This window comes from Zalophus californianus, chromosome 3 (assembly GCF_009762305.2).
Source record: "Zalophus californianus isolate mZalCal1 chromosome 3, mZalCal1.pri.v2, whole genome shotgun sequence".
In the NCBI taxonomy this organism is placed as follows: domain Eukaryota; kingdom Metazoa; phylum Chordata; class Mammalia; order Carnivora; family Otariidae; genus Zalophus; species Zalophus californianus.
In genome coordinates this window covers 143792521-143806219 of record NC_045597.1, presented here as the reverse complement: position 1 = coordinate 143806219, position 13699 = coordinate 143792521, and the positions used below count along the sequence as shown (strand labels likewise).

The 13699-nt window shown below is 38.2% G+C and overlaps 1 long non-coding RNA gene and 1 pseudogene across 1 annotated transcript in view; one reads left to right on the top strand and one right to left on the bottom strand.

Annotated features, from left to right (window-relative positions):
- Positions 1 to 13699, bottom strand: part of LOC113919818 — a 281270-nt gene that overhangs the window by 19414 nt on the left and 248157 nt on the right. The window lies entirely within an intron of this gene.
- Positions 3399 to 3755, top strand: LOC113919817 (annotated as a pseudogene).

The window sequence follows — 13699 nt, the reverse complement described above, 5'->3', positions numbered from 1 at the left end:
TATGGACTTATTTTCTAAAAATGTCTTGGGGTTGAAAAAAATTAATTATGGCACGAGTCCTGAAAAGATTTCTGCAAACTGGACAACTTCTAATATTTATGAAACTCAGTAATGACTGAGCCAGAAAGATGATAAAATTGATTCAAAGAGTATTTGAGGACCTGGATATTTATAGGGAATGGAGAAGGAAAGTCAGAATAAGATTGCTAGGTTAAATACAAAACAACATAATAGTCTACAGTCAATACAATCATATTTTCTATGAAGAAAAACTAATTTGTATCTCTATCAAAATATATATAGATACAGATATTATATATATAAATTATATATATAAATATGGAACTTCACAGAGCCTGGGCCCTAATCAGTAGTTAATAGTTGAATAAACAAAGTACCAGTCCCCTAGATAATTAATCTTTGAGTGGTCCTGTGGATGGTACTTCAATATAACATTGAAAGAACATGTAATCCTACTTTGTCTAATTCCTAAGTTTTGGATGAGTTTTCCTAACAATGTTAATATTTAGAATGATGATATTATATGTCTGGCAGAGTCTATAAAGATCATGTTTATCGAAGGAGACAGACCTATACTTCATTAGTGGAGTTATGCATGGGAACCACTGAGCCATTAATTTGTGCTTTTTTAAGAAAAGAAATCTATAAAATCCCTCTAAAGCAAATAACGTGAAGACATCCTATTTTCCAGGAGGAAACATCTCATACAAGGAATCCTCAATATGATTAACAGCTAACTTCTCATTAGAAACCATGAAGGCCAGAAAGCTAAGGAATGAATATTCAAAATGCTGGAAGAAAAAGGACAACTAAGAATCCTTTAAGCAGTAAAACTGTCCTTCAAAATGAGATCTCGTTCCCATATTTTCTTTTAGTTCTTTAGACATGGTTTCTTTTAGTTCTTTAAATGTATTTAGATAGGTGACTTCAAGTCTTTGTCTCATCAGTTCCTATCTGAGCTTTCTAAGGTACATTTGCTACTGATGGCCTTTTTTCATGTTATGGGCCAAATTTCTTACTTCTCTGCATGTATCATAAGTTCTTGCTGAAAATTTGATATTATAAATAATATAGTGTAGGAACTATGGAAATTGAGGGCGCCTGGGTGGCTCAGTTGGTTAAGCCACTGCCTTCGGCTCAGGTCATGATCCTGGAGTCCCGGGATCGAGTCCCGCATCGGGCTCCCCCTTCTCTGTGGGGAGCCTGCTTCTCCCTCTGCCTCTGCCTGCCACTCCCCCTGCTTGTGCTCACTCTGTCTCTCTCTCTCTCTCTATGTCAAATAAATAAATAAAATATTAAAAAAAAAAAAAAAGGAACTATGGAAATTGGAATCTCTACCTCCCCAGGGTTTGTTACTTTTGCTGTCTGTTGCTGTTTGGTGATCTTTCTGACCTAATTCTATAAAGTCTGTATTCTTTGTCATTTTTGGCCACTGAAATCTCTGATCATTTAGGGTAGCAGTCAGCTAATAATTAAGCAGAGATTTCCTCTAATGCCTAGAACCAATGAATCTCCTAATTTTTGACAAAGGGCTCTACGTGCATGTTGGGGTATGCCTTCATCATTGAGCCAGGCAGTTGGGAACTGCCTTAACCATTGCTTCCAGTTTGTGCAGAATCTCAAGGGCAGGCAAGAGTGAGAACTTAGTACCTCTTTGGGTTGTTCCTGAAAACTGTACACCGCCCTGGGCATGTGCACAACTTTCTAGATCACCAGGGATATGTTACATCTTGCCAAAGCCCCTATGAACATATTTCCCAATTTTTCTTTTTAAACTTACTGTTTGTAAGCCTGTTTGCTCCAACTGTTATCCATGACCCAGGCAACCACAATGTTAACAATATTCTGTACTGTTTTTTACAAATGCCCAAGAGAAAAGACTTTTCACAGTGGTGAATCTCCTAGTCAGGTCATATAAAGACAACATTGCAAGGCGGTGGGGGGGGCAGTGGTTCTTCTGGAGAACCACTAAATAGGTCAACCATTGACAGTTCTCTGGGAATGGGACTTTGAAGGAGCTTCAACTGTGTTCCATTCCTTCCAGTGGCTGCCAGACTGCTGGTTTTCACTGTGATTATGGGCTGTTAATTTTCAAGGATACCACTGAGCTAGGGAGTGAAGATAAGAATAGTGCAAGTTAAAATGCCACAAAACTCACTGCTCTTACCGTGATTCCCATCTTTTCCTTGAATGAACTTTTTGTGAAGTGCAGAAATCCTTTAGTTAATTTCCAAAGTTATGCAAAATTTGATTCTGATCATTTTTTCCCCCAGTTTTCTCATTGCTTTTATGGAGGAGAAAATTCTCAGAGGTTCTTGCTCTGCCACCTTGCTGATGTCACCTGAGGAGACAGCTTTTGAAGAGAAGAACAAAAAGAGGTAAGGGATAATGAAGGGGGTTATGGGAAGAGAAAAATACAAGGAAGATAAAACTGGAAAATTCCAAGAAGCCTGTAGTTGCATGAATATCACTTCTCTGTCCAAAAAGTTATAATTGCTTCTTAATCCCAATCCTACTAGGAGGATTTCAAGGCCTGAATATTCTTACCCTATGTTAAGCTTGCAACTCTACAGTTCTCTCTTTCTGAGTGTAGCCACCCTTCCAGTTAGGTGAGCCTTTGTCTCCACCTCCCTGCTCTCACCTGGCATCGACACCCATGCTGCAATTTATTGCTTCAGTCTAACGCACTAGCTAGAGACTACATGCTGGTGCTGTCACTGCTCTCAAGTGGAGGAAGATATGGGCCTAAGGGATTGTCTATGATAGTGACAAAGTAGAGACAGATTATTGTCCCAGCCACATTTGGGTCACTCATTGCTAGCCTAAAGACATTTTTCTTCCTATAGGGACAAAATAAAAGTTTTTTTTTTTTTTTTTTACCCCATTTTGTTCAGACTATTAGAGTGACCATTTGATTCGAAGTCAGAAGAGAGAAGTGGAACAAGGCTAATTTAATCCCAATGCCCCACTGATGAGTGAAGCCAGGGACAAGACAAAGTTGTGACCAGTGACCGCAGTATGGAAAATTCTAGACCCCGTCCACAGGGATAAAAAGCCAATGACAAAGTGCATATTTAAGAATTGAAAGAAAGGATAGTTTTGAAGGGAAAAGAGCAAAGTTAAACACAAGTTCGGTAGTTTCTGGGTCATCGAATTTGAGCTCGGTGCCAAGTGCATAAGAAAGACTTCTTAGTTGTCTGGTTCATACGGTAATTAGTTATAGTTTTGTTCAAGTTGATAGTTTTACAAAACAGGCTATATTAACTCATGTTATGTGGGCTAATTTGGTTGTTTCTAAGTCTTTAGTTAAAAAAGAAATTACCGCCCCGCTCGAGCTGATTTAGGCCGCATCCCTCAGCCTCAGAGTCACTGCCACCATGGCCAGCCAGTTGCAGGGCATTCAACAGCTGCTGCAGGCTGAGAAGTGGGCCACCAAGAAGGTGGCGGAGGCCTGCAAGTGAAAGAACCAGAAGCTGAAGCAGGCCAAAGAAGAAGTTCAGGCTGAAATTGAACAATACCACCTGCAAAGAGAGAAGGAGTTCAAGGCCAAGCAAGCTGCGGCTCTGGGATCCCATGGCAGCTGCAGCACTGAAGTGGAGAAGAAGACCCAGGAGAAGATGTCCATCCTCCAGGCCTCCTTCCAGCAGAACAGGGATGAAGTCCTGGATAACCTGCTGGCCTTTGTCTGTGACATCCGGCCAGAAATCCATGAAAACTACCGCATAAATGGATAGGGGAGGAAGGAGCAGCTCTGCAGGCAGACTGGCATGCTAGATGCCTTCATGGAATACGAAGCTTCAGCAAAGCTTGAGTAGTTACATCCTTGTGAAAAGGCATTAAATTATTTCTGTATATTAAAAAAAAAAGCAATTATCCCCTTTATAAGAAAGCAGAAATGCCAAAACCTGAATGTCTTCAACTGACCGTTTGCTGCAATTTTACAACCCAATCAATAATTTCCATTGCATTGGGTTTGTTTAAGAACCATCTATCCATATTCTATCATACTGATCCTCAATCTTAATCATTTAGACTTTGTAGGGAAACTATATTTAAATGGTCCTTATAGAGGGATTTTTCCTACTTCTTTTGAAAGGTGGGTAAATATCCAATTGAAGTCTGATTTTATTGCAGAAATAAAGCATTTATATGTTCACATTTTGAATCTATGCTAGAAAATACTAATCACTCAATCAGTACTGCTACTCAAGATTATATAAATAATGTTTTCTTTGAAAAATACTAAAAAATATCAAACTCTCCACATAGATGGAAACACATTTCTGCTTTTAAACTTTCTTGGAAAATACACCTTTAAGGAAGTATAAAAATTTGAACAGTTCATTATCAATGAAAATGAAGTACACAGTAATGTTACAATAAGCAGAGTTTATTAAGAAGCTAAAATCTAGCAATTTCTAAAAATTATAGGATAAAGATTTATCAGAAGAAGTTTTTGTGTTGTGGTTTTGACATGATAACTAGTTAGGTCTTGTTTTTCACATACTAGGCAAATGTTCATAAATGCATTTTTTTTGTCTTTTCCCTTGAAAAACAGAAAATTGTTGGAGGCAATACATTAATTGTATTTTTTTCTTGTGTCTGATTAATCTTGCATACTCAAAAAGGAAAACAGTTGGGATTACTCTTTATGCTAAATTGATAATAACTTTAAATTAATTACTGGTACTGTTTGAACATGGATTTTAATCTCTTGATTGAAAAAGACATTAAAACAGATCTTTAGCCATCTAATGACAGGAAACCAATTATCCGAGTGGATCATAGCATCGTAGATACTTAGGAAATATTCTTAACACAATCAACTAGGGAAGTTATTTTTGAGGAAATATCTTGGAGGTATCTTTTTTTCAATTACCATCAATAATTTAAGCCACTTGTAAATGCAAATCTGGCCACTTTTCGTAAATTTGTTGCAGTTCAAAATTTATCCAGAATGGAAATAGTCAGTATCTCTCCTGACTCCTGAAAAATGTCACAAACAGCTAGAAACTAGGCGGGAATGTAACACTACCAATTAAAGTAACACAGCAAGATTTTAAGACAAATTGTTTTGTGTAGAAAACACTATTTTTCCACATAATTAATAGCTCTAATGTTATCTGCTACATATTCAAAGTGAGCAGAAAGACAAATGTTTCCTCAGAGAACACCCAGCCCAAATATCAGTAGATTATTTGACTATGTGACATCCCCGGAGGCAATTCTGAGCTGAGTGCACAACTGCCTGTGGAGCTCACCAAAAGGCCAGATGTTGCTACTAGAATGTTCCAAGGCTTGGCATCTGGGCCTTGGCAAGCCCCAGAGATAGCCTTGGGTCTTGTGCCTATTGCTAAAATAGAAAATGAAAGAAAGTTCCACAGTAGAGAGTCTAAATGATTTTGAAGAAATATATAGGAATGAAAAGTAATTCAAAGTTACACTAGCTTTTAGTAAATTGTTGGTTTGTCTATACCATGTAAATATACGGGGAGAATGTCAAAATAGATTCAAGGCTGGGAAAATCATTTTCACTGACTTTCACTGTGTTCTACAATAATTGAATCAATCCGTTAAATTAGTTTCCGGCAACTGAGAATGCACATTTTTCATTAGTGAATAGCAATAACAGAGGGAAGAGAGCCATAATCTTAGTCTCAGACTTCAAGTAGTTTTAGAGTATTTTGAACTATTTTTCATCCCATTTCTATTTAATTATAGGTTTGAAATGTAGAAGTCATAACATGGCTGTTGGTACAGAAAAATGAATTGTTTTATGTATCCATAAAAGTGTTTTATCAAGGCATTTTTTTGGGGGGGCTACAAACCATAGATTTGTAGGTAGATTCTGAGAAATAGCATGGTAGTAACGAGAACCTTGAAAATTCATACCCTTAACTTAGTAATTCTTCAACTCTTAGGAATTTGTCTTAAGAAATTAATTAGATATAGACAAAAATTTATTTGTATGTTCATTGTGAAGGTAAATAGCTAAATACCGATACAAATATCCAATAATAGGGGAGGTTACATACAATAGAGTCTTATGTACCATTCAAATCCCCATTTTAAAGACTGTTTATTGGCATAGAAAATGCTCATGATATGTTAAGAGCAGGAGATAAAACGATATAAACAATAGAACCCCAATTGGAAAAACATCAGAGGTAAACTGAAGACTAGAAAAAATATATAAAAGTATTAACATTGTTATGTCTGGACAGTGAGTTATGGGTAATTTTTTATTTTCCTCTTCATTAGTTAGCATTGTTTAAATATCTTATAAAGATCATACAATAAACATTTAAAAATATTATGCAAATAAAATTAAAACAATGTGTTTTATTATTGCTTTATTTAGCATAATGTGTATAGTTTGAAAAGGCTGCAGATCAACTACAACTTCTTTAAACATGAAACACTGAAAATTCCCTAGCTGCTTCAGCTTCCACCCAAGTGTTAGGATTTCTGCTTTGTCTTTCCTGAGGATACAGCTAACAAATCCAAAGAGGAAACCTGATACTATTACTCTGATAGAAAACTGTACGTGAAAAAGAAAAGAAAAATCCGTTTTTAAACCAAAATAACATATCAGGAATCCACTGAACTGTGCTGCATTAAGAAACAATTTCAAAAAAGGAAACAATTTCAGGAGGATAAGTATCCTTTTGTTATAAAATTGGTTTATCTAAATTTATTCCAAACGTTATCTGTTCAGAGAGTTGTTGCTACTCTCCTCTTCGATCTCCTGTTGAGTTCGTAGGTGTTCAGAATGGTTTGATCCTTATGCAGCTGAATTCCTGAGACCAGACGAAATCCAGGTCTCCTACTCCTCTGCCATCTTGCTCCGCCCTCCAGTTTATTCCAAACGTTAAATCACTTACAGTGTCCTTCCCAAAATACATACCCTGATCCATTTTTCCTACACTTAACACTGAATATTAGTTGCAACATTCTAAATGGGCTTTTTTTTTTTTTAGAGATTTTCAGTATTGTTTATTTCATATTACCAATTTATTTATCTCTGGTGCCTCTTAAGAATATGTATCATTGTATCAATGTATTAGATTATATATATTTCCAAACATAGCTGGAATTTGAATACTTTAGGTATTTAATACCAGTATCTATGTTTTCATACAAATCTCATGTTTAACCACAAACATAAAACTCTTCTGCTTCTAATACCCTCCTGGCAGCTGGCTTAGTATTTTACTTACTTGGGGTTTAATTTTCACGGAACAGATTTTTTTTTCTTTTAATTCCAAACAAAATCAATGTAATCTATCTTAGATGCTCATTTAGCAATATTTCTGAGAGGTGGGGCCGACTTTCAACAGTGGCATCAAGAGAACAATACATTAAATCAGATTCCCTCTCTTTCTGAGGATGGCAGTGTGAGCTCAGCTGGTCCCCCGTCCTCAGCCCAGCCCTCAGCAGAAGCAGTGAATTCAACCATAGCTACAGCAGAGTCTGATCATTCTCCTGATGAAATTACACTGATCTAATTTGCACGCTGTGAAGACATTTGGCACTGGCTGGATCTGAGCCTTGACATCTTCATTGGAACTAAAAGTACACTAAGAACTGACATTACATTTCACATTCTCTTTTGCCAGGTTGTGGCATTTCATCCTCTTTAAAGGCATTATTTCAAGAACATTTAATTTGGCTTTGACCTGCCTGCCATTTTGCTGGGTAGAACATCCTGCGCCAGAAAAGCTCAGCTGTAATAAAGTTTGGCACCAACAGCCCACCGTATACCTGCACCATCCTGTGCAATTTAATTGGCATTCAGTGGGTTGATAAATGGACTGGCTTAATGAGACAATATACTTGACATATGCAGGATTCTCCTGAGGGATAGGAGTCCTGTCTTCACTTCACACGTCAACATGTTACAGATACCAAAACCGTCATCTCTAGCAGCGGTGCTGTAGCCAACGGATGCCGTCCACGGGGCTGACCAATAGCTCTGTTATCTTCCAGCCGGCTCACGCCTTTCTCTCTCGGCATCAAGCAAAAGATGGCTTTTAAATGTCACTGAATTTTGTATTTTCCCAGACACAAGGAAGAAGATAGCCCCCATGCTTTATTTACATAAATCTGTATTTTCCTAGGAGACCAAACAGCCTTGTGGCCTAAACAGATTAGTTTTACCTGCTGTAAACCCCTGACAGTACCATAAAATACAAGTAATAATGAATTCTAGGTATAACAACTGACACGCAATTATGTATAGGAGCAAGTAGGTGCCATTCTAGCTTCAGAAACACTGGTTTCAGGAAGGAATTAATTAAAACAACAAAGACACACCATTTTTCACTCCTCAGATTAGCAAAGATTAAAAAGAACCATAACGCTGAGTGTTGGCAGGGGAGCGAGGAAACAAGTGTGCCATGCTCTGCTGGTGGGATTCGAAATTAATACAACTTTTCTGGAAGGCAAATGTCAATATGGCAATATGTATCTAAAGCCTTAAAAATGGGCATAGCCTTTTACCAGGCACTTCTACTTCTGAAAATAGATCCCAAAGAAATACATGTAAGACGAATGTTCAGCAATGGTCATCACATCAACTACAATAGGAAAAAATTTTAAAATATCCAGATGTCTTAAAAATAAGGAGATTGCCTAAATAAAATATGGAATACCTATATTCTAGAATTTAGCCATTAAAATAATGTAATAGAAATATTGGTCATGAAAAAAATGTTCTGGATGTCTTTTATGCCAAAAAAGTATTACAAAGCACTAGTTTATTAGTCAACTTTTTTGTGAACAATTTATATATAAACGTATCTATATGTTCATACATGACAAAGTCAGATATCAAAATAGTAATAATGCTTTCTTCTGGAGGTGGAATTATTCAGAGGTTTGTTTTTATTGATGCTTATTTTTAAATAAATTCTTTATTTAAATGATTTTAATTAAGATGGCATTTTAAACTTGTCAAGGAATTTCTTTCTGACAACAATGTGATAGTTGGAAACATTTACTATATAGTAAGTCATATCATGCCCACCTAATACAATTCTTCTTACAGTTCTGGGTCATTTAATATTCTGTTGAATAGCTGTCCAGGTAGATAGATAATCCACCTTAGACAAATGAAGTTTCTTCTTCCAGCTTCCTGGGATTTCTCATTTCACTAGTAACAGCTTAGTAGTAGAAAGCAGCAGATTTTTAGAATGCAGTTGACACTCAAAAGACTTCTGGAGTTTACAACTTCCAGCTACAATTCTTACTAAATGGAAACTGCTTGGACTAATTTTTTGTTTTTACAATGCTGATGCTTTTTTATTTTTTAAAAATTTTTATTTATTTACTTGAGAGAGAGAGAAAGAGAGCCATGAGCAGAGGGGAGGCACAGAGGGAAGGGGAGAAGCAGACTTCCCGCTGAGCAGCTCAATCCCAGGACTCTGGGATCATGACCAAAGCCAAAGGCAGATGCTTAACTGACTGAGCCACCCAGGCGCCCCTGCTGATGATTTTTTAAAAAGATAGAAAAAGATAGAAAGTAGGAATCCAGACATGAAAAGGTTATTTATTTAGATTTGCTAAGGTCCCGTGGGAACCATGCTGTGGCTGGCAGTAGGCAAGATGGGGTACCTGCCTTCAAGTCTGCCCAGGGAAATAGAAAAGGAAAGATATTTGGGATGGAATGAAAGTGCTTTAAGGGGGAGATCAGCTGAGGGGAGCCAAAGTGCTCCAGAATGACCATTTGGAGGGCTTGGTTAGCGGTTCAGCCCAGGCAGGGTGAGGCGCCATGTGAACAGCGTCCAGGGCAGCTGCACCACTGGCAGCCTTGCTGTCCCCTGCACCGCCCCCCGCACTACCTGCCCCCGGCTTCCTTCCTGCCTCTGAGGTGGGGAGGACGCCCGCGAGCCACTGCTCCTCATTTCAACTGGGTGCCAGTTTGATGCTCTCCATTCTGCTCCAAAGGAAGTTCCAACATGCAAATAAGCCCAAGGAAATGAAAAAATGAAACGGTGTGTGACAGTTTCTAATTACTGCATAAAAACAACATATGGAAACTTCATTGTCCATTTCATCGCCCAACATGTACCATCAAGTCAGACTTCTTTTGCTCAAATCACTCTCTGGAGCATTCAGACCTGGTTTACTTCAGTAAGGTTTTTTGCTTTTTAAAAATTTTCTGAGGGGGATAATGGTATTTAAAAAAAAATTTGAAACATCTTGATTATTGGGAGGTTTTTAGAACCTTGCCTATTTTCTATTTGAGTTTTCTCATTGTATTCTAGTTAGTTAATTCTATTCCCTAGGGTTACTCACAACCTGGATTGAAGTTGTCCATTCTTCAAAAGTTTAACTATCCCTAAGTACCTTTTATAAATGCTTGAACGGGTCCCTAATCACTTATTAGAGGAGGCAGGAGGACTGATTTGGCACTTGTAGTTGGCTTTGGTGTTCTAAGGCATATGAATGGGAGGTCAGGAAAGAAAAATCAGGCAGACACTGTTTGGTGACTTAAAAAATAACAATAAGGCAAATGAAAAAAAACAAAAGGTAGCGAAAACAACGTGCTGACATAGAAAGACTGGAAGGACGGTCAAGAGATGTGGAGTCTGTGCCCTGCTTTGTCACAACTATACCTGTGTGATCCAAAGCAAGTCCTTTCCTTCCCGATCTGCCTTAAAATAGGATTTGGGCTACACGATTTCTAAGTTCATTTCCTCTTTTCTGCATTCTCAGACTATACAGAATGATTTAAGTACTATTTGTTTTCTATACGGGATAAGACACTGCTCACCGAAGGTTGCTTCCATTTAAATGCTAACCTTGGAGTAAGGTTTAAAAGTTGAGACAAGACCAAAGATGCAAGGCATATATCAAGTGCCCGTTTGCTAAAAGCAAAACCTTCCAGTTTCTCCTCTCATCGCCCCTGGCCACAGAAGCAGAGTCGGTTAATGAATCAGAAAAAAGCTGGTTACCAGATGTCCTGGCTTATTAACACACACATCGCATTCTGTAATGGCATTCAAGAGCAAGCTGTGTGGAACCGAGAGATGGCAAAGGAAAAGTTCTCCTCTCAGATGAGCTTCAAAATGGGGGTGTGTTTTGATAAATTTCAGCAATGGTTACTGCACAAGTTCATTTCAGCCACTGTCAGGCATTCTATCTAGCAGGAGCTTGCCTGGGTTACAAGAGCCTCTTCCCCAAGATCATAGGATAGCATGCCTCTCTCAGAGCTTCCTCCTTCCTCTAATCTGTGCATAATTGCTGACATGATCTCTTACATGTGGAAAGGAAGATGTCGATAATAAACTTAGGAGCAATGCAAAGGAAAAGCCAATTCTGTTTGACTGGTTTTCACCACAGCTAATTTTAAAGCCACCCATTGTTCAGCTCTGCAGTCTAATTTTATGTTAATATCCTGAAAGTTGTCAAATCTTGGCAAAACCTATGCATAAATTACACAGAAAGTAGCTCACAGGAGGGGGAAAAGTAATGACTGTCATGGTTAGCCAAACCCATTAATAGTCTGACAAGCAATAACCCAGGAGCTCTGGTCAACTGCTGCAGACATCTGTGAAACTTTTGCAATTAATATCATTTTTTCCTTTTTTGTTGTTGTTGTTGGAAGAGGTATCAGCTGTGAAATAGCATGCAACTGACTGATCATTATCAGCTCTGCCGGTAAGAGTTGGGTTTATCATCTCTCTTGGTTGACCATTGCCCCACTTTTCACAAAAAGCCACTTTTTTTTTTTTCAAGTAATGCAGTGTTTTTCAGCACAAAGATTGATAGTCTCTAGAAAACAGTTGCCAAAGGTGTGTGGATACTCAAACAATAAAAAAATCAGATGCTTCAATCTCTAATTCATTACTGACATTTTTTCCCCTGTGAGGTTGGAAAGAAAGAAAGATGGAGGGGCTTAAAACCTCTCTTCAAAGCTGCACCTGAAGTCCTATGCTTGTTGGTAGATCGTCTTACTATGCCATCTCCTACCTCTCCTACCTCTTCCCACGTCATCCCAGCACAGCTTTTCTGTGGATAAGAGCTTCAGGGTAATAGATGTATCTACCTGACTGATGGTTAAAACATTTCGAATATCACCCTGTGTGTATATATATGTATATATAATGTAAATATACACATATAATACACACACACACACACACATAATGTACACATACGTAATCTCTTGCTCATTTTCCCAGAGAATATTGCTGGTAGAAAGAGTTGAGTTTCCAGGTATGCCTGTAAAGACTTCTCCGTCTTTCCCAGAGCTGTTATCATTGATGCATCTGGCATAGTACCTGGCACTGAGTGGACAATCAAAAATATTTGTTGAATGTATGGGTAGATGGATGGATGGATGTTAGAGGGTGTTTCCCCATTTATGACCATGGTATTGTAGCTTCATATGTGGATTTTACACAGAAATTTCTTGCTTCTGAAAATCATTTCCTACGTGTAGGGTTTTTTCAGAATGCCAACGGAAGACTTGCTCTTATTAAAGCTTATAAGCAATCTGAAATGTCTGACTTACAAAATCATTTGGTACCCAAACTCTTTCTGAGCTCCTGCTTTGTGCCAGGACCCATGTTTGGAGGCGGGTATAAGAAGATGAATAAAATAGTTTTTGCCATCATAGAACTCACAGAATGCTCAGAGGCAGCCATATAGAAAGGTGATTCCAGACAGAACATGGCACATGCCATAACATAGGTTTCTGTAATATAGGTTTCAATAGACTTCAAGGAACAGCACATTCTGCCTGGTACTGCAAGGAAAGATATCACGGTGAAGAAACATTTGGACTGAATCTCATTAAAAAAAAAAAAAAAAAAGACTGGCAGAGAGAGTGAGGAAAGTCTTTCGAGGCTCAAGATCTGCATGTGTCAAGATACAGAGTCATAAAAGGGCACAGAATTTTAGAGAATAGTGAAATGGTCAGTGGCTAGAAGCAGAGGGCATGGGAGGATGTGTCAGGAAAGGAAGTGAGGTAGGATAAGAAATGGACTTGGTGCCATCCTACTGACTGCAGTGTATCCTGCAGGCCATGCAAGATGAATGGAAGGAAGCCTTTAACCAGAGAATCAACTCTGTAGGTCTTGCCTATGACGGCCAGTAGTAGTGGGGTGGGTGTGAGGGGGGAAGAGAAACGGACTGCAGAATCACAATAGGGAGGCCAATGAGAAAGTCATCTCAATAGCCTTGTAGAGAGATGATAAGAAAGGAGAAGAAGCAATAGATTTTGAAGACATTTCTGCAGTAAGCTGTCAAGATTGGGTGATTGCTTGCCTGTGGGGGTAAAAGAGCTATGTTAGAGGATGACTCCTAGCTTTGTGTAAATAGCGACACCTTTAATTAAGACAGGGACACAGAAAGCAGCTGGCTGGGGTAGATGTAGGAGTGAGGAAACCACAAGGATATAAGGGAAGACAACATGTAAATTTTCTGGATATCAGTCTTTGGAAAATAATAAGTAGCCCTACACCGAACCATTTCCAACTACCACTGATAAAGCCAACAAATCAAACAAGAACACAATATAATCTAACAGATGCTAATCAAAGGCAAATGCCATTGGAAAGACTTTTTAAGGAATAATCAGGAGGAAAAACTAAAATATACAAATAATAATTAGTCCTTTGAACTTAGATAAAAAGAGCTCATTAACAGGAAGCTGTTTATAGCCTCTGAG